Source organism: Martes martes (assembly GCF_963455335.1).
Source record: "Martes martes genome assembly, chromosome: 15".
NCBI classification, from domain to species: Eukaryota; Metazoa; Chordata; class Mammalia; order Carnivora; family Mustelidae; genus Martes; species Martes martes.
Window position 1 is genome coordinate 36420385 of NC_137903.1, and position 22124 is coordinate 36442508.

Below are 22124 nucleotides of genomic sequence, written 5' to 3' on the forward strand. Positions count from 1 at the left end.
TGTTGCTTTTTAAAAAATTCACATATGATGTATTATTTGCCCCAGAGGTACAGGCCTGTGAATCATCAGGCTTACACATTTCACGGCACTGAATGTTATTTTTTAATAGCATTCTGTTCTGTTTCATTGACATTAATACCTTTTGTCTTCTGAGAATATCAATAATAGATATATTCTTAAGTTTTCTTACCCCTGCTTGGTCTTTATTTCCTCACTTATTTGTGTTTGCCTGCCTTTCAGATTAGAAATATATGGTAATCCTTAGATGCCTGCTCAGTGGGACCCTTGTGAGTATAAGTGGGGGTTGTCAACTATGAGAATTCACTGTAGGGTGACCAGTCTGAAGTTCGTGTTTTAGAAACTATGGTGCCATCAACTTTAGGGTTGTCCTTTTGGACTCTCTGAGTTCCTAGAGAAGTCCTCAGTCTCTTGGGGGTCTAGATGCTTCTCTCTCTCTCTCTCTTTTTTTTTTTAAGTATTCTGGTTCCGTGTCCTAAAGAAATATTGTAGAAATTCTTAATTTGGATCTATTTATTAGGAAGAGTTTCAGTTTTCTTCAGCTGCCAGTGTGTTATCCTTCTTTACCATAAAATCTGGAATAAGATTTCTGTTCATATATGATTCTCTTAGACTCTTTTATATTTGGAAAACTAAAATCTTTCTTTGGGGGAAAATTCTTGATTATTCTGCCATAACAGATCATGTATTAACTTGTAGATTTGATGGTTTGATCCTGTTTAGTCACTTGCTTATGTTTCCAGAAGGATTTCTTGTATTGGTGAAAAGAAAGATGGTTGGGGGGGATATTTTTGTTCTTGATGTACCTTGTTTAAAAACTAGAAATCTGTCCTGTGGCATGCAAAAGAAAGCAAATTATTTTTAAAAGAAAAAAAAATGCTTTTGTTGTTTTGTTTTGTTTTGTTTTGTTTTTAGAGAGGAAGAGAGAGAGAGAGCATGAGCAAATGGGGAGGAAGGGTGGAAAGGAGGGTAGGAGAAGAGGAAAGAAAATCTTGGGCTCCACGCCTAGTGTGGAGCCTGATAAGGGGCTCGATCTCATGACCCTGGGATCATGACCTGAGCCAAAATCAAGAGTCAGACTCTTAACTGACTGAGCCATCCAGGACCAGGGCAGGGTCGAAATGCTTCTTAAACAAACTTTCAACTAGCCCTATTCTTAGCACCCCCTTTATCCTCACTTCTAGTGGCACTATTGCCATAATGCCTGAGTCTTTGGGGAAGTTCTGCTGTCAATCAAATTATTGTTTAGATCTCCCCTCCATCACCTTAGGGTTCAGCTTTCTTTGGTCTGCCAAGTCAATCACTGCTTTCTAGCTTTCCACTTTATATTCCTCACCTCTCATGCTCTTTGTCCTAAGGCATTAATACTCTAAAAGAACCTTTCTTTTGTTGTTGCTTTAGTGGGGTTTTGGGAAGGATCAGATGCGAATGTGTGTGTTCTAACAGCCATGTTTACTGACAACCATACAGATGGTTTACAAAGGCTATTAGGAACTGCTGGCTCTGGTCCAAGGTGACCCCCCACAAAACTGAAAAAATAGTTCCCAAATCTTCAAAGCCAAGAGCTCAGAGCAATGTAGGTAGTAATCATAAAAAATAGCACAACCTAAAGGTGGGTACCATCACTGCTTGGCAGAAAAGGAAAATGAAGTCCAACATCAGAGAAACAGTGTACAGAGGCCAGAAGCCAGGGCCTCTCCGACTCCAAGGCCATCCTCCACTAAATCACCGACTCCCAAGTTTCAGTGTGTGTCAGAATCACCTGGAGGGCATTTGACACAGTTCTGGGCCCTTGACCCCAGAGTTCCTGATTCGGTAGGTCTTGGGTGGGCCCTAGAGAAAGGATATCTCTAACAAGTTCCCAGGTGATACTGTTACTGCTGGGAACCTTGAGAAGCATAGTACTATGATTTTCTAGCCTCTTTCATAATTCATGCTTTATTTCAGGCTATGTTGTCAAACTCTATGGACATAAATGTTGGTTTTGATTTGTTCTTCATGGTCAAGGTACATTATATATTCACCAATTTCTTTTTTCAGAGTAGTTTAGAAAGATCAAAAGGAGAGTTGCTTTTCTATAAAAAGTTCATTTCCAGGATACAGACTATACTATTCCCCCACCTTTCTCCCCTCCCTCCTTCCTTCTCTCCTTCCTGTTCTCCTCTTCAACTCTATTCCCACCCTGGCTATCCTGCCACCCCCAGACCTCGTAGATGCCAACAGGAAAAACCAAGGAAGCAGAAGCCCTTTCCAACCCCTGCTTTTGAACCAGATAGTGCATCAAATTCAATATCTATTAAGATTATGGCTTGTTGGGGCGCCTGGGTGGCTCAGTGGGTTAAGCCGCTGCCTTCGGCTCAGGTCATGATCTCAGGGTCCTGGGATCGAGTACCGCATCGGGCTCTCTGCTCAGCAGGGAGCCTGCTTCCCTCTCTCCCTCTCTCTCTGCCTGCCTCTCTGTCTGCTGTGATCTCTCTCTGTCAAATAAATAAATAAAATCTTTAAAAAAAAAAAGATTATGGCTTGTTGCCTCTTATTTTAATGAGACTTAATTTCTCCATTTTTTTGAAGAGAAAAAGAAAAAAGACTCTTGTTATATGAATTTCCCCTACAATAAAATCTCCAGCCTTATGATCCGTAATTCCCCATTAGCCGCCATCTGATTAGGATGAACTGCTCATTAACTCATGTGGCTGCACTGGTGTGTTGGGGGTAAAAGTCATTAACACACACAACATTGGCACTGAGAGCTCAAAGCAGTCCAGAGACATCCTTTCACTTCCAAGAGATTAATGAGATACAGCAAGTAGAATCTGAAAAACCAGAGAAGGAGTTCAGAAATTGAATCTTCCGCTTTCTAGGTCAAGCACAGCCCAGCAAATCCTGAGAGGTGAACCCAATGATGTCTGCACCCCCAGTATTATCTGATAAGGACAGGAAGATGGGGGTCTTCTGAGTTATACCCTCCTGGGTTCAAGTTCTAGCTCAGCCACTTAGAGCTGTGTGGCCAGAGGCAAATTACTTTGCTGCTTTTCCCTCCATTTCTGTCAGTCTGACAAAAGAAATATCACCCGCTCACTTCCCTGTATTGTTGGGGGAACGAGACGCTGTGTGAAAATACCCAGAGTACTCAGTTGGAACAAAGAGATCTTCAATGTTATCGTCTCTTTCAGCAATTGTCCTGGAGTCAAATGTCAGAACACACACATGGGAGGGCATTTCACTAAGACAGCAACCTGGAACACTAGCCAGAACAGGAACTATTATCTTTTAGTTGCACAGACAGACTCAAAAGTTATCATAATAGGAAAATACTGGAGTCCAGAGAGAGGTCTCAAACCAAGCTCATCCTGCAAAAACCGAGGCCTGCAGAGGAATCTCTAAAATCCATAAATGCTGAGAACTTTGACACATCAGCTAAAATACTGACCATGTGGTGATTCTGGATGAAGCTACTCATAGATTAGGAAGGACTGAAGAATTAGTGGATGCATACAGGAAGGCAGAGAGGGTAGGGAGGAAGTCCTGGGAACCAGACTTAAATCCTTGTTCCATGTCATCTGGCCCACAAGACAGCAGCACATCTCATTTTGTTCATGTAGTATTTTTGGTCTTTGCTGCTGTAACTGCTCGTGCTTATTCTAATGTGATCATGATGAGCGGACGTGAAAAAAGGTTTATATTGGTATAGTAACCGGCAACCAACTTTTAAAATCGTATTTCCTATGTCTTGAAATCCATGGCTATGGATCTATCTCATTTTGGGGGAGGAAATGAGTAGTAACAAGGGGAAGATAAAAAAGTGATTACTGGGTTACTACAGCAGATCAACACAGAATAGGAGAACTCTGTACTTTGGAGACAAAAAGTTGCAGTTTGGGAACCTGGTTTCACTACCAACCCCAGGACAATTCTTTTTGCACTTTAAATATCTTCATACAGAATAGAATAGAGTTAATAATTACCTTATAGTTTACTTTTTAGTAAGTGGGATAATGTAGATAAAATGCTTATCACACACAGTACCTGGTACATGATAAAATGCTCAAGAAATATAACAATAATTAACAGCAGTATGTTTAAGGACCATCTCTGGAGTCATCATTTCCTGGAAACATTCACTTACTAACTTAATCATCTGATGTCTCAATTCAACCAACATTAACTGGATACTCAGGCATGTCATGCTCTATGCTGGGAAGCAACATGGTGCAGTGAAAATAACTTGGTCTCTGAGAAGAAAGAACCCTATTGGCCCTGCCACTGTCGGGGGTGGGGGGCAAGAATTTCTATCCCCTTCAAGGGTCCTTTCTAGCTGGACTAAGAATCAAATTGACATGAGACAGATTAACAGGAAAAAAATCAAATTCGATAGCATACATACAGGGAATCCACCCAGACATGGCAATTCCAAAGACAGTCAGGTAAAATGAGGTCCATAGATCATCTTGGACTAACAAGACAGGGGTAGGGGTCTGGGACTTCAGAGGAAAGGAAAGCATTTCACAGGGCAGTAAGAAGAGCAGATATTTGGTAATTAAATGTTTGCCCTACCATACAGATGGGGCACTCAGATAAAATTTATTTCTGCTAATAACCCTTATTCTGAGAAAGACCCCCAACTTAGATTCTTCTATGTAGTTAAGGGAAGGGCAAGAATTTATCTTGACTCCACAGAGTGTTGACTGTCGTCAGCTCAAAATAATCTTCATGCCAAAGTGGCTCAGCTTGGGGCATCTTGCCCTTGGCCCTACAAATTCAAGTCATAAGAGCCTCAGTTTCCTCATTTATGAGAGGAAGAGCAAAATCTTCATCTCTCGGGATTTCTGTGAAGATTCAATGAGTTAACATGACGAATGCCAGCCACAGTGCTGGCATGGGATAGATCCAAAATAAATCTTAGTTTTCTCTCTTGACCCACCCAGTGTTAACATCCCTCCATTCAACACCCTGAGACTCAGTTCCCCTCCCCTCTTGGCTTTGAGTGGGTACCTCCTACAGTGATATGTAGGCTTGTGCTTTTCTATAAACAGAAGACTTTCTGGAATGCAGGAATTATGGGGGTCAATTTAGCGACTTCTTCCTCAGCATTCAGAAGGTGTTCAGAAGGTGCTCTTGGCTAACTATTGAAGAGACTGTCCCAATGAGGTGAGTTCCCTCAGGTTCAACTGTACAAGGTTTACAATGTGGATGGGCTTTTTCCACACCTCACAACCATTTCTCTGACACAGGCTGGTGTCCTACAATTCAACTCCATTCTGAGACCATCTGCCAAAGGCAGCATCAGATTCCACAGGTTAAAGGCTCAGTCCCACAAGACTGCCCCCAGTTAAAGATGCCATTTGCAAGTCCAGATGGCTACTTGTACTTCTGATAATGGTTCCCAGGAACCCCTCCTTGGGTTCAGTTACTTTGCTAGAGCGGCTCAGAGAACTCAGGGAACCTATTTACTCACTAGATTCCTGGGTGCTTACAAAGCATATTAAAGGATAGGAGTCAATAGCCAGATGAACAGACACACAGGGCAAGGCCCTAAACAAAGGAGTGTCTGTCCTCCTGGAGTCTGGGGCCTGGCATGGCACTTGGAAGCATTCTGGTTCACCAACCTGGAAGCTCTCCAAATCCTTTCCTTTTGGGTTCTTATGGAGACTTTGTAACGTAGGCACGGCTGATTTAATCATTGGCCATTGGTGAATGAAGTCCATCTTCATCCCTTCTTCCCTCCCAGGATGTTGGAGGTGGGGGAGAAGAAACGGGGGCAGAAGGGCAGGTAAAAGTTCCAACCCTCTAATTGTGTGATTGGCTCTTCTGGCAACCAGCTCAGATCCTTAGGTGCTTCCAAAAGTCACCTCATTCATACAAGAGACATATTTATTGCTGTTGGCACAGGGAATTCCAAGAGTTTTAGGAACTCTGTGCCAGAAACATGGAGGAAAACCAAATATATATTTACTATTACAAATCATAACATCACACAAAGGCTTCACAATGTGGTCTCAAACCAGGAACCATCAGTTGCTTGGGCAGTTAGGTTGTAGACATACAAATTCTCATGCCCCCTCCAAATCTACTGGATCCAAATCTCTGGGGGTGAGACCCAGGAATTTGTATCTCTTCAAACTCTCCAGGGGATTTTGAGGCAGCTTCAAGTTTGAGAAACACTGTTTTATACCACATGGATCCCCACTATTTCCCTAATAAGTTGTAAGTGTAATGCTCCATTCTAAGGGAGGAGGATGGTCAAAGGGGGAAGAAATACTGGGCCATACTGAGGAGGCAGGATGAGGCCAAGAAGGCAGCAAAACTTACCCCACCAGAGAGAAAAATGACAGAGAAACCAGGAGAGAATGAGGGAGTGATCCCACAGGTCAGTGGTACCCTGATGCAGGGGACACTGATAGGAATGACTCTACTCCACTCTGAATGACCTAATAGCATGGTGTCCTCACTCCTCCCCAAGCTGGAACAGCTATTCCCCTGAGCACAGAAAGTGCCCCCGAAATCAGGGAATATAAAACACTCATACACTGCCTACTTTATAACAAGAAAAGCCTGAAAACTCTCACTTAATATCTTGCTAAGAATAGCTCAAATTCCTATACCACGCTGAAACTCTGCTGTGTTGGTGAATGTCACTTAACAAGCAAAATTCTTACAGGGGAGACAGAAGGTTATTTTCAGCCATTTCTCATCTGTCGAATAAAACAGCTCCCACGCCACGGTACCCCATTATCCATGCAGTCTGTGCCACCTCATTTCAACCAGTGTTTTAATAGCACCACAGATAAAAGCACAGCAATTTCCACAGGCAATTACCTCTGCAAATGAATCAAGAAGGTCAGATACAGGTTGGAAAGGTCTCCAAATAATCTGCTACTTCCACTTATTTTGTGCTTGCTGGGTTCCTGACTGCAAGGAGACAAACACTTAGTTACAGTTATACCTGGCTAAAAAGGTAGACTGGCTTGCGGCTTTCCCAACCCAGGTCTTGCTTGATGTCATAATGAGAGCCCTACATTTATATTTTGCCAATATGAGTCATCAAAGAGAATCTAATTAACAAATCCATTTAAAATACATAGTTTTTTCTAAAACCATTTAAACAGGTATGTAAACCTTAACTGGGCTCATTTTCTGATAGTAGTTATAATTCCTGAAGTTATAAACTCAGAGAAAGCTCAAATTTTGGTTTTTCTTCTACATCTCAAAACAACTACAAAAAAGAAAAGAATTTTTTTTTTCCAAAAGGCACTAGTATCACCATGGTGAATTAAATTGGAACAGCGCAATGACTGCACAAAATCTTTTAAAGAAATACCTCTTCCAGTAATAGTTAATAGAAAGAAATTAAAATCACTTTCTCCCCTGTTGACCACTCTGATCTAGACACTTCAGCATCTCGTGATTTTCCTCCATGAATGACCCGCAGTCTTCGTTTTTCAAAGGCAGCTCTGGAATTACATGGTTGCTAAGTGACACTGTAGGTCAGAGTGCCTCTCTCTACATTGACTCCAAAGTACTAATTACCCTGAAGGATCGTGCCCCACCAGGCTTTCTACTAAACAGGCTGCCAAGGACTAGAGAGAATTGGTAACTCTCACACTGGACAGAGCTTTCCTTCTTTCATGAGTTAGTGGTTCTCATCCTGACTCTGCTGTCTAACAGCTGTAAGCTGAGTGTCTTCACCCCTTTGTGCCCAGGAGGCCCAAATATTTGTTTAAAAAGGGAATAAGAACAGTAATAATCACAACTGGAATGTATACAGCTTTTAGGGTGTACAAATTACTGTCCCAATCATTTTGCATACATGATTTATCTTCATGGTAGATACTATTATTATCTTCCTTCTACTGATGCATCTGAGTCAAGAATATTTAAGTGATGTGCCCAAAGTCACACAGCTGGTAAATGGCAGATGGGGGATTTACACGCCGGCAGGCCGACTTGGGAACCCGCTCCGGCACAGCAGCAGACGCCGCTCTTAAGCCCAAGTCTGCTGTGTGCCAGCTACTGCTCCCATGCCTCAAATACGCTGACTTGTCTAAATCTCTTAACAGCCCTGGGAGGAAGGAGCTGTCGGGAGCCTTATTTGTAGATAGGCCACAGAGAGGTTAAGTAACTTGGCTAAGGTCACACAGCTAGTAAATATGGTGCTGGATTCAAATCCATCCCATGCCTTGAACATTTATACCAGGGTTTCTCAGCCTCAGCCCCATTGATATTTTGGGCCAACTCATTCCTTGTTGTGGGAAACTATTTTTTTATGCTAAGATTTTATTTACAAGCCTTCTTTGTTGTAGAGAAAATAAAAATGCCATTATAGTCTTGATGTAACTAGCAGCCACTGATGGCTGACTCACTGACCACAATGACCCCTGCTCAGCAAGTCTTACAGGAGAACCTAACAGGACGTGCAGTTTTGTTGGGGTGATATCCCCACGCTGATGGTGGATTTTGAAGACAGACCAAATGGAGGAAGGCAGAATGTCACAGGAACTATTCTTTGGCTCTTTGGGTGGGTGGGGTCCTGTGGTGGGTATTACCGATACCCTTTATTACTATTATTACCTGTATTACTATTATTATTTAAACTGCTACCTGTGAGCAGTCCAGCCAATATGGAGCAGTTCTTTTTTTGCAGGTTATTTTGGTCTTAATTATCTTCTCCTTCATTATCAATTTTTCTTTTCCTCTTTTACCTTCCCACTTTCTTATTTTTCTTCCTCTTCTTCCTCCTCATCCCCTTATCTTCATCACCTTCTCCATCATGTCCAAATTCTTCTTCCTCCCCACTGACTTCACCTTCATCGCCCCCTCCATCTACACCTCCTTCTTCCTTTTCATCTTCATGGTTATCAAACTCCTCCTCCTCCTCACCGTCCTCATCCTCCGCATGTTCTCCCTCGCAGGGCTCTTCTTCGTGCTCACCATTCACCTGGGCATCTGAACCAGGGGCTTCTTGATTCTCTCGGTCCTAGCCAGGGGAAGACGCTCCTCCCTCGTCATTCAGACTAGTAACCCCACAGTTAAACAGGTTCGGGGTTTTCAGACATTCCCACTTTTTCAAAGGTTCCAAGGTGCTGATACTTTGCAGTAGAATGCGCTGACGTTCGGATGGGTGAGATTTGAAAGGTTTTCTGCTAACATGTCCAGACCTCCAAAGATGCTACTGTCACTGAGCTCAAGCTTTTTCAATCTAGGTAGCTGGGGGTGATGTGAAACTGAAATCAAGCTGCATTTATGAAACTGAGCAACTCTAAAGTTCACAAATTCAGTGTTGACCCCGCAATGTTCCCATTATTTGATCTGCAGTTGTCCGGGACAAGTTTTCCAACAGCTTAGAGTGTCAGACGCCTCGGCTCCAGGTTCCTCTCCACATCCATGGTTCCCTCTTCCCCACTCTTCAAACTTCACTTTCCGCTGAAGGGCGGAGGGGTGACAGGCATCTGGACCTGCGCAGGGAGGGCCCTCGGATGGTCCCCAGCACCTGTGCGGGGAGGGCCCTCGGACAGTCCCCAGCGGCAGGCAACGGAGCAGAGCCCCTGAGCCAAGTGACTCCGGGGAGCGGAGGGAATCCGCAGAGGGAAGGGGGCTGCAGCGCTGCGCTCGTCTCACTACCGCCGCCTCCGGCCGCGGGCCGCACTGCGCTGAGATGTCTGGGGCAGCTCCGCGGGACTTGGCTGGCTGCTGCCTTCCCTTAAATAAAACCTGCCCAATGAGGAAGTAGGACAAGAAAAAGGATTGCATGGGATCTAAAATCCTTTTGATCTCCAAGAAAGTACTTTGATTATACATTATGATTATGAAATTAGATAGAAAAATTGAGGTGGATGGTCATATACCAGGTCTATTCATGACGACAAAAACTTGGCCTTTCTCATCTTCCCAGAGACACAAAGACAATTTTCAGCCTAATGGTGATGTCCATAATTGACTTTAAGGACTTCTCATAAACCCAGATAACTGTCTCCCGCAAAGATTTTGATCAGGTAGGATAACTTTCCTGCCATAACCCACATGATGAGTCTCTCTCTGCTGCTTTCCTCCCACTAAATCGGACACATCACAGCTGTGAGAACTCTGGAGTCACACTGACGGAAGGGCTAAATAGTAACTCTGCTACTTACTTGCTGTGTGACTTTGGGCAAAGCACTTGATCCCTCTGAGCTCCATTTTCCCCATCTGTACAAATAGGGGATAATACCATCCTTGGTGAGGATTAAACATGATGACATAGATGAAGTGCTCCACACAGTACACGCTCAACACATGTCAGTTGTTGCTATGTTATTTTTATTCAAGATCCAACTCAAAACAACACATAACTCTTCCAAAAGCCTCCCAGAACCATCACATCTAACTACCCCCCACTTCTGCTCCTCACTGTGACTCCTGTGTGAAATCAACAATCCTCAGATGGGTCCTGCCTGCCTGGAACCATCATGACCATGTGTCTCAATCAGGGGGCATATTAGAATCATCAAAATAACTTTTTTTAAAAAAAATTATGTTTTCCTCGGTTTACTTAGACTTGGGGTGATGTGGGGTGAGAAGAGGGTGAGCAAGTAGATTTTTAAAAATTCCCCATGATTCTTATAGGCACCATTATCTCATCCCCATCTGTGAGTCTCTAAATTATCCACAAGTAACCACTGGATGCCTTGTTTTAAAAAAGTCTGGTTATGTTCAACTATTCTAAAAATGTTTAAGGAAAAGAATATGATGCCTTTAGGAAACAGATTATAAAAGAAAAGGTTTAGCCGAGAAGCACTTAATGTTAACTAGGTACTTATAATTTAAAAAAATAAAAGAGGGGGTGTAGTTAATTGAAGAAACTAGTAACTTTTGAACTTTTTGCTAGTTAAGAAGAAATAATCATAGGCCAGGTTCAGATTTTACAGAGATCAGGAAAAAATTACAGCCTTGACTTTTTTTCTCTTTTCTCACTTGAAAGAAGAAAGAGTAAGAAATAGTATGTAGAGAAAAAGATAATTTTAGTCCTTGAAATTAGCAAGGTCAATATTTTTCATGAAGAGAGATGCCTAAGGGGGGCTGGCCAAATGTCAGGAGGAGGAAACAGAGCCTTTACCAGGGTTTTGAGCAGCCAAGAGTTGAGTGTCTGCCATGACACTTTGGACAAGCCAAAGGCCCTGGGCTTCCTGCCCTGAATCACTAGGGTTATAAGATAGTCAAGGTTACCCTGAGGGGAGAGAGAAAAATAAAAAGTAAGCTAAGCAGAGGTGGATGCATTGAGTTTAGGGAGGAGAAAAACCCATATTCAACTTGTATTGATAACATATATACATATCTTGATAAATTAGTCCAAAAAATAACGATCAGAAATTATTGGATTCTATTCTTCTGTTGACAGTATTGTTGTTAACAGAAAAGGCCCAACTGGTAAATTCCTGCAGATTTCTGATTCAGTTTCACCACACTATTACCACTGAACAGTAGAGTTCATGGTAGCTATCAGGGACTGTAAGAACAGTGCTCATAAAAACATAATCAGACTTGAGATAAGCAGAAAAAAACATCCCCAGAGAATTCTCCTGGAGGGGCAATGCTGAGGATAGAAGGAAGTACGTGGGAAGGTGCCCCAGACAATATAAATAACATCTCCAAAGGTGCAGAAGGCAGCGATGAGGACGATGTGGTCTAGGGGAAAGGTGAGGTTATTTAGCTGTGATATTAAGTACATGGACATAAAGTCTGCATTTAACTGATGCCATTTGGGGAACTGAGCAAAGAAAGCCCTCCTGCATGAGAAGATGCCAGAACTTAGTCTTGAATTATTCTGGTAAATGAGGGAATGAGAGTAAATGGAAAATCTGGGCAAAGGTAATGGTATGGCAAAGCCTGAATGGTTGCGAGAACAAGTCTTGTCTGAGGAACTGCAAGTCTCTCAGCATAGCTAGCTGGTTCATATAATTCAAGGTTAGTGGTGGGATGACCCTACGAGAGGAAGCTGGCATGTGACAAGACCCATATCATGAAAGGCATCCTTAGGTTTTATTCTATAGGCAGTGGAGCTCCTTATTTTCTCCACCCCTCAGGTCAGCACAGACATAGCAACTTCAATTATCCAAGATGCAGAATTTGCTCTGCTCACAGGTTCCAGGAGAAGGGTCAGAGCAGCCCACCAACTGGGTTGCTCATTCTGAGAGCTGGCTTAAGGCCAAGGGAGACACCAATCATCTCAACATTTATGAGTGATCCACTGGTACCACCATACCTTTCAAACTGCTAATTTGGTCTGCCAAGATGGGACACCATATTGATACTACATTAGTTCTGATACAAAATGTTGGCTAGAAAAGTCCTCAAATTGCCATAGCTTCTGTAGCTTTTGAAATAGTTTCCAACTTAATTCAGCACAGAGGGAGCGGTTTCAGAAAGATGTTTGCACTGAATGAGGTCTACAGTCTACACATGACCAGAAATAGACTCTCATCCAGTATATGCACAGGGTCAGAGATGCTGAGTCTGTGACAGCCCTCTATTTCCCCTCTAAAGCTTAGATTTCAGCTCCACTCCGAGAGGCTTTTCTGAGCCAACCAAGCCTCTGGATGTCTCCCCAAACCTAAAAGGAGGGAAGCAGAGCCCTTGAGAAGTGCCAGGCTTGGTTGGTCCTGGGAAGGTCACTGTGACATTGCCATTAACAGAAGGAGGAAAAGGAAGTTCTGAGGGGCCCACAGTTAGAAAGAGCAGATAAATAGCCTCTACTCTGCCCTGAGAGGCATGATTGAAACCTGAGATGCTCCCCAGTGGGGCTCTCTGGGGTTCTCTGGGGGAGAAAGCAGGACAGCCTCTGAGGGGAAGGAGTATTTTACCTCTGACATTTAGAAGTGTCAGCTCATGCTTTTAACAGAAATGGTCCAACTTTCAGTGGATATTTTTTTTTTCCAGTGGATATTTTAATATCAACTAATATCACCTACATTCTCCACTAACAATACATTATTAGGATGGACCACTCCCTCCCCCTTCTTGCACTCGCATCGGTCCTGCTCTTCCCTGGTCTCTGGTGACAGCAAAGGGGCTGGGGCATCAGAATGATAAAAGTGAGCTCCATTTGGCACATGCTTGTTTAAGCAGCAGTGGTATATGCTCTGCTTGCTGAGGAATTGCAGGTCATGTGTCCTCTTTGGAACCAAAAAGAGTTCAGCTCTTAATGCGGAAATGAATGGGTTTTCAGATAATCACCTCAGTCTAATGGCCAAACTTGATCTCTTTATTGATTCATTTATTCCACAAACATCTACCGAGCATGTCCCTTGTGTTAGGCATGATGCTAGTGCTGAGGTACAATGTCTGATGAGACCAACGTCTATATGCATGGACAAATGAGACACGGTGTGGTCAGGTACAATCTAGATGTGGGGGTAAGGATGGGAAGGCTCTGCAGCATGCCCAGAGAACACTTTTGAAGGATAAACAGAGTTAGGGGTGTGGCAATGGAGTGGGAAAGGAAGACTCCCAAGCCAAAGCATCTGGCCCAGCCCTGGGGCATGGGGTATTGATGGGGGGTGGGGACAGTGAGAGAGGAGGTTGGACAGGTGTGCAGGGGCTGAGCTTGAAGCCCTATGTCAGACTAAGACACTCACCAAAACCCTAGCATGTGCTCTGAATCAGTGGACATTTTCAGAGCTTCATTAAATATAATGAGGGTATGGGCACTGCCCTTTGCTGAAGAATTTACACGTACTTGGTTATTTCCACCATTGAAGTCTTAGTGCTTTGGTTAAATCCTTGTGGAGTCTGTGGAGAACATGGACTGAATGCCTGACTTCCTAACTACCAGCTCTCCTTCACTTTTTCTTCTCAATCCTATCATGCGGGCTCAACATTTCGGATCATTTATGTACATTCTTTCTCGTTTTAGTTACCCCCGTGTCCATTTTCCCCTTCCATTCCTGCTGCTGTTTTTGGTACTCAGAGCAATACCTTCTCAGAGGACCCAAGCCCTCATCCTCTCTCCAGTCCCTCCCAAGCCACCTCAAATCTTGTTTTGACACAGCGGGCAGCCAAGTTTTGAAGACATTCTTTGGATGGTAGCATTCCTGGCTCCAAATTTCAGGTTTCCACCTGAACTCAGCAACTGGCCCACCCTCCTAAGGAACGTGCTCAGGCCTGTGGCTCCAGCATGCCTACGCACACTTGTCTTCCACTACTCATGCTTGCATAGCTATGCCTTGAACCCCCGTTCTTTGCATGCACCCCAGATTTGGGACTGGTTCCACCGACACGCAACCCATGACGCCCCGTGACCTCTGCCCTTGGAAGGTCCCAAGCCTGGGTGAATGCTCTGCTGCCCTGTCTCAAAATTCTTATTGGTTTGTGAACAAAGGGTCTAGCATTTGCCTTTCACACTGGGTGCCACAAATACGTTGCCAACGTTGCCTGCTTCACAGCTCCATCTTTCTTCATTGTCTTCTCCCTGTAGTAAGGACCTTAACTGCCCATTTCTGCCTGAACCCGACCCCTCTGCCAAGGCCCAGTTCAAATGCCATCAAGTATTCATCAGCCCACGCCTGAAGCAGGCTCTCCTCTGGGCTCTGCCCACCCAGCACTTCCCTTTTATTTCTGTTTTAGCATATGTCACACATAACTCATGATGTAGCTGTCTGCAAATGTGCCTCCTCACCCTCACCACAGGGAAGGCAAGCTTCCCTAAAGATGGGGGTGGCAGGTATATTCTTTCCCATCTGTTGCTCCTCAGTGCCCGGCACAGAGTAAACTCTCAATGCATTATTGATGAAATGAATTTCCCTCTCCAGAATAATCCAGTGATTTCTTGGACACCGGGGCCTCTTCTTTCCATGAGCAGCTCCCAGCCCTGCCTGGTTCTATGGGTGGTACCCATAGTAACGTTTGGCCCTCTTAGCAACAATGGTAATGGGAGAATGGGCACCAGGCAGTCACTTACTTGAGGAGAACGAAATGATTCTGTAACTAGTCATACCCATGAAGAGCAGTCTGAGTGAAAAGGAGGGGAATAAAAACCAAAAAAACAAAAACCAACCCAACTTTGAAAGTTCATAGGCCAGAAAAATTTTCCACAAAAGGGACTCGATCCCCGGTCGTGCATAAAACTGTTCCTGAAGTGACTCGTATGCCCAAGTGGCTTCCTGAGGTTGAAGACTTCCACCAAAAGAGTAGCCAACGGAACACAGCTTAAATGTGTTCCCCTAAGGACCATATCGCATCAAGAAAAGGCCCAACTATGACATGCGCTCTCTCCACATTTTTCTTACAACACATCTTAATCCAGCCTTGTCTTTTTCTTGTTTAAAAGCCTTCCGACACTCTCCTTACTGGAGAACAGAGTCCAAACACCTCAGTAAAAAATAGCTAACATTTATTGAGTGCTTTCTTTATGCCAAGTACTAGCTCAAGAATTTTACGGAGTTTATTTCATTGAATCCTAGCAGACCTAGATAACAGGCACTACTTCAATCCCTATTTTAAATATCTGAGCTCTTCTGGTGCGTGACGAGTTATGGAATGAGTTCATTAAGCTATGAAGATCTTCCAAAAGTCAACACTTTCCATCAAAGAATACCAAAAAACCGTATTCATTAATATCCCTGTCAGTTGCATCATACAGTCTTTAATATTGGAAACTGTCACACTTGTGATGGCCATTACTGGTTTGCCGTAATTCTAATTTTTGCTAGAAAGCTTGAATTTCCTAATTGGCAGCAAATACTGTCAGTCGTTTTCCTTGATGTAATGGGCTCACCCCACTGATTTTCATGAAAATGCCTGCCAAATACCCAAGTCTGGAAAGCCATGCTTTGTGTGTCATTTTTTCTTTCAAGTAAAAATGGTGGTGAATCCAGTGAGAAAGGAGACCCTATTGCAGCTTGGAATCCAACTGCACAAATACTTTTTGTTGGAACAACCGTATTTCAATATGCAGAGGTGTTTTACGTATGCTTCCCGTTCTGTCACACAGAATATTAAAATATATACTCAAGGGTTAAAATAACCAAATTTAACTATTCTTATCACTTCATCAGGGGCATTTTTCAGTAAAACTGGGTTTTCTTTTTTTTACAAGTGCCTGAAAGTGAAGAATAAAATGACAACTAATACAGTTTGGGACAACCATACTTTGGGACAGCCTGGATTCCTGCTAAGATGCTGGTTATTTACACACCATTGCTTTTGTACCATCAATGCATATTATGAACACAGTGGAACAGGCAAATAATGTCTTTGCATTATTATGTAAATATTTATGGCCTTGCAACCTCCTTGAGAAAGTCTTGGGAAGCCCCAGAAGGTTCTCTGGGAACCAAAGATCCTGCTTTGAGAACTGTTGCCCTTTACACACCTCTTTAGAGTCAATTTGAAGGATACTTCCCTGAAGAATCTTACCACTTCCCCTCCTTCTGAGCTACTACTGTAATTTGCACAAACATCTGGCATAGTACTTATAACATTTTATGAGGCATAGTTAATTACATCGTCTTTCTCCCTACAACTCTAAGTTTCTCTAGGCAGAAACTATGTCTTATTTATCTCTGAATACCAAGCCCTTAACAGTGCCAAGCACATAGTAATTGCTTGATAAATGCTGTTCAGTGAATGAAGAATTTTTACAGTAGATTGTGTTTTCTAAAGATGGTTATGACACTATGTCCCATCACACTTACTCTTCTATATTCTTGCCACATACTCATCCATAGGTTTGTTCCCTCCCCTTTAACCTGGTTGGCTTTTGTGACTGCACCAACCTTTGGAGCACGGTAGAAGAGATGCCATGTGACTTTTAAGGCTAGGTCTTTAAAGTGCCATGTATTTCTGCCTTCATCTCTGGGGACAGTCCCACTTGGAACCCAGCCATTATGAGGAGAAAGTCCAAACAGTCTTGGAGAGGCCTACATGGAAAGCAAACTGGGTCCCTGGCTCAAAGCCAAAGCTGGGTTCCTAGCCTCCATCCAGGAAACCAGTTTGCTACCCATGTGAGTGAACCTTCCTAAAAAAGGATCATCCAGTGTCCAGTGGAGCTAAGCCTACTGACCACATGTGGGACAGAAATGAGCCACCATGATGAACAACTGACCAACTACAGATTTTTGAGTTAAATTTTTCTTAAAAATGCTACTGCTTTAAATCACTACATTTTGGGGTAATATGTTATTTTTTTAAACAATTTTATTTATTTATTTGACAGAGAGAGAGGGAACACAAGCAGGGGGAGTGGGAGACAAAGAAGGAGGCTTCCCGCTGAGTGGGGAGCCTGATGTGGGGCTCGATCCCAGGACCCTGGGATCATGACCTTAGCCGAAGGCAGACCCTTAACGACTAAGCCACCCAGGTGCTCCTGGGGTAATCTGTTATGCAGCAACAGATATCCCATACACTTGATATGTGAATTATCCTCCTTACCAAACTGTCAGGTCAGAGAAGACAGTAACTATGACATACTTATTCCAGTATTCCCTCCCACATCTAGCATAGGGCTGTACATATTGTTAAGGGCTCAAAATGTATGTGTTGACCTGAAGTCAGCACTTGTTTCAATCTAATCATGGATCCTATGCAGGACACAGTTAGATTATTACCATACCCGTCAGGAAATGACATGAAACCCTAGTCTTCCTATTCCCCCCCCGCCAATGAATTAGGCTACAGAAGGATTTTAAACAGGCATTACCAGACCAATGTCTTCCTACCTACCTCCTGGCCAGCTCAGATGAGAAGTATGAGGTAGCCAGTTGGGAAGTCAGATGAGGAAGGCCAGAGAAGACAAGGCAGATGGAGACAATGTTGGCATGTATTTACTTTTATAACTTGCTATTTTTGTGATTGGTTCCATTTGTAAGCAAACTTGCTTTATTTGTGGCTTAACATTATAAGTTAAATTAAGAAAGCAAAAACTGTAGTATATATTTTTAGCTCTAATTTAAAACTGTAAAAGCAATTTCACGGGACTTGTTTGTTTTAAGACAAGATATACTTCTACTGAGCCCATCAGTAGAAGTGAACTGGACAAAGGCAGTGGAAATGATTCCAAAGAAATGGAGACCAAGGAGTTCATGCTAGTTTTATTTGGAAGTACCATTACTCGTCTACTAAGTTTGGGTTTGTAGACATGTTTAAGAGTGGCATGCTAAACCCAAAAGTGTGTTATTGACAGAGATGTTCTAAGTAATGATATCTCCAAAACTTCTTGGGCAACATTTACTTGCACAAGGTTAAAAAAACAAAAAACAAAAACAAAAACAAACAAACAAACAAAAAACGCTCAAAACCAAAAGAATTTTTTGAAATGAGAGGATTGCATTAGAAAGCCACAGAAGCAAAGGTTCAAAATTTTAGCTATTAACGCTTTGCAGGCTTCTAATAAAATAGCACTTTGGGTTGCTAAGGCAACACACACACACACACACACACTCTCTCTCTCTCTCTCTCTCTCTCTCAATAAAATCTGCAGCAGAGGTATTTGCTCAGAAATGTTGGGTGAATCTGTGGCAAAGAAGATAGCTCCAGAACCTCTTTCAGATATCACAGAGTAACTCAGCAGGCTGAAGATCAGCTCTTAAACCAAATAAAGCAAGCAGAGGATCTCTCATTGCAACTTGACAAACGCACCAATACCACTAAGATGGCAATCTTTTGGTACATATATGATTCGAACATGATGGTGATATGAAGGAAGAATCCCTTTTCCCCATGTTCATTGCCAAAAGAGACAACTAGCTCTCAAATGTATAAAGCCAGGAAGAATTACATTGTCAACAGATGGGGCTTGGAGTTTAAGTTTTATGTAGAGGATGTTCTGATGGCACAGCTGCAGAGATGAGAAAACATTCTGGAATTACACAGATTAATAAACTTGCACCAGAATGTAAATTAACTCATTGCTGTCTTTGTTGAGAAAGACTTTCTTCAAAAGGAAGTCAGCTAAATGAAACACTGTATTTAGTGATACAGTAAATATTGTAAATTCATAAAGGTAAATGAATTAAATTTATGCTTACTCTGAATAAACGGTTAAGAAGGAAGCCAATAATAAATAACAGTATTACAGGTTGACGTTTGATGGTTATCAAGAGGAAGAGTTCTGTCAAGAATGTCTTAAGTAGGGGCGCCTGGGTGGCTCAGTGGGTTAAAGCCTCTGCCTTCAGCTCAGGTCATGATCCCAGGGTCCTGGGATCGAGTCCCACATCGGGCTCTCTGCTCAGCAGCGAGCCTGCTTCCCTTCCTCTCTCTCTGCCTGCCTCTCTGCCTACCTGTGATCTCTGTCTGTCAAATTAAATAAAATCTTAAAAAAAAAAATAAAAAAAGAATGTCTTAAGTATAGGAGAAATTCTTAGTGTTTTGCCAGCTTCGTCCCAACTTTACAAAGATGTAAATTAGACATCCAAACTTGTTTCTTTGTCTGTCCTTGTTACTTCAATGATCCTAATACTTCCATGTAAAGGAGGAACATGTTTTTCAATGACAGAGAGGACTGAAGACCAAAACAAAAGCTAGACACTTAAAAGAACAGCCTCCACAGCTGACGACATGTTCCAGATTTAACAAGTATCACTGAAGGATGTGATGATGTTGATTTAACATATCTGAAAAAAGTTATCACCAAATATTTTCTGAATTTGAGAAAATGTTTTGAATTTATTTCTTTTAAGTTTATGCATAGACCATCCTATGGATTCACTTTTTTCATCAAAAGATAATTTAAATTTAATTAACATTTTTGGAACTGGCTACTGATGAAGGACTGAAGATGAATTTGGAAACACACCACCACTTGCTTCATTTTAGATAAAAATTACAAATGAATATTCCGAGCGAAGCTAAATTAGCTAGATTCTTTTTTTTTTATTCCTGCGCACATTATATCAAACCACCCAGAGAACCTGTATGTTAATCCCACCACTATCAGGAGAAATGCAGGGTCAGATCCTAAATGACCTTGAGTGCCCTTCATAACATACTTAGGAACATAAGCCACATATACTTCCACAAAGGCCTTTCTTTCCTGTCTCCAGACCCTGTAGGAGACTGTTCTATTCCTTCATGCTGGGAGCAGCTTTATTCCACTCTTGAGTAATAACAATTCTTGTTCATTGTTATTCAGAAAGTTATTGCAAATCATTTCTGAAAGCCTCTGCTCTTGAACAAAGGGGTTTAGCTGAGGAAGGCTCAGAGGATTAGCTGTCGCTGTCCTAAAAGATGTGGGCTCTACCTGGGAGTGGAGCTCTACAGATTTTTGACGTGGATGAGTGGTTCCCAAAACCACATATCAGAAAGGACCATCTCCTTACCAACAACCTACTTTAATTCCACATGCTTTTGTTGAATGCCTAAACCATGGCTTTGTGTCCTTGATGCACTCAGTTTGGGCTTCATCATCTATCCCCCGAGAACAGCATTTTTGTCAATCCAACCTAGACTCGATAAAATAGCAAGCAAGAAGCAAGCTCATCTACGCATGGTGTTCATTCAAAGTGTGCATATAGGCATTTAATAGAAGGAATTGCCTTTTCACTTGTGACTCTGTTTAACTGTGACTGTGGAACGACAAAGTACAAGTGTAATAGGAATTTTCTGTATCAATCACCAGTGTGTGCGTGTCAAATAAAAAATGTGCACAGTCTTTGTAATTCTTTCCTTTTTCTGTTTGAGTATGTTTACTGAAATAAAAGTTTATGTCTACTAAGTCTAATTTAAAACTTGGGATTTGTACTTTATTCACCTATATAAGATTTAATTTTTCCGCATTTAAATTATTCTCTTTTGACAGAAGTGTTATTGTGAGATGGATTGGATATTTCGAGAAATCAAAAACTAGCTCTTTGCCACAGACAGCTTGAGAACTGAGCTAGCAGACTGACAAGAGTGCATATGCTACTATTTTTATTTTTGATTTGTGGAGATTCTCCAACCCCATTATTGGTAGATGTGCTCTGAGCTGTTTTCCACTTGCAACAAAGGGTTTCTGGGGAGCAACCTCTACCCGTTCCCCTGCACCCATCTCCCTATGCTGGTGACATCACAAGGCGGTTCCCCATGGAGTTAGTAAACGCCGTCCACAAAGAATAAAGTGAAAATAATAAAGATGCAACCTCACATAAGTGCAACTCATTTTAGACAATAAAACCAACCAGAGGAGAGTCCATTGAAAAGGTCAGACAACGTAGGCATCATGGGATCTTATGCCTCAAGGGAAGAAGGACTTGAAGATTATTGTTTTTTTTTTTTTTTTCTCCTTCTTTTGAAAGGGAGCACAGTCATAGAAAGAAGAGAGCTGACAGCCTTGAGTTCAGGATTGCAGGAGTTCAGTTGAGAATATCTAAGAAGTATTTTTCCTCTCAACATGAAATTATCTGCTACAGCAATTCTACAGTCACTCTGAATACACGCAAACTAAAATGACTTATGCTCTGAATGTTCCATTTCCAACTGACGACGTGCAGAAAGCAGCATTGCAAAATGTGCCTTTTTGTGCAGAGCCCGGTGAGCAATGACCTCTCCCTCCTGACCACGCTGTGCAGGCACAGAGCCTAGGCAGTCCCTCTGCCAAGTCAGCCCGGGACCTGCAGAGTTGGCACGTGGCAACTCAGAGTCTGGTGGGAAACACATTCACCATCAAAGAGTGAGTCTCTTAAACCTGGAGAGAACATAAATTCAACCTTCTTCCATTTTATAAATGCAATTCCAACCTTTTAGAAATATCAGTTTGCAAAACCCTTCATGACAACATAATCTCTTCTTAAACTTGTAATTTTATCCTGCAACAAACATTCCCAAATACTACTACTCCCCAAGGACTTGGGTGGAGAATCAGGAAGATCAAAGATGAGTATGACAATTTCTATGCTAACGGCACTTTTGCTATAAAATAAACAGGTCATTACTTCAATATCTTCTATTTGCACATTACAGCTCACATCTGAATATCTCAACTGAAATAGGCAGGGAAGAATTACTGCCATTCTCCCAAAGAGGAACTGGAAAATAGGACTTGTTAAATTATCTCCTTACATTCATACCACAAGGGTATGATCCAGAGCACAGTGATGGCTAAGAGCATGGCTTGGGGATCAGATGTATCTGCGTTAACAAATCAGCTCCAATGGTCGGTA

At 42.4% G+C, this 22124-nt stretch overlaps 1 protein-coding gene and 1 pseudogene across 3 annotated transcripts in view; both read right to left on the minus strand.

Moving 5' to 3' along the window:
* Positions 1-22124, minus strand: part of KCNH1 (potassium voltage-gated channel subfamily H member 1) — a gene marked incomplete at its 5' end in the record, with an annotated part of 372100 nt that overhangs the window by 117640 nt on the left and 232336 nt on the right. The window lies entirely within an intron of this gene.
* LOC308355559 lies at positions 8730-9813 on the minus strand (annotated as a pseudogene). The gene is made up of 2 exons: positions 9419-9813; positions 8730-9274 (listed from the first exon to the last, which is right to left on the minus strand). The product of its transcript is annotated as an uncharacterized misc_RNA (transcript).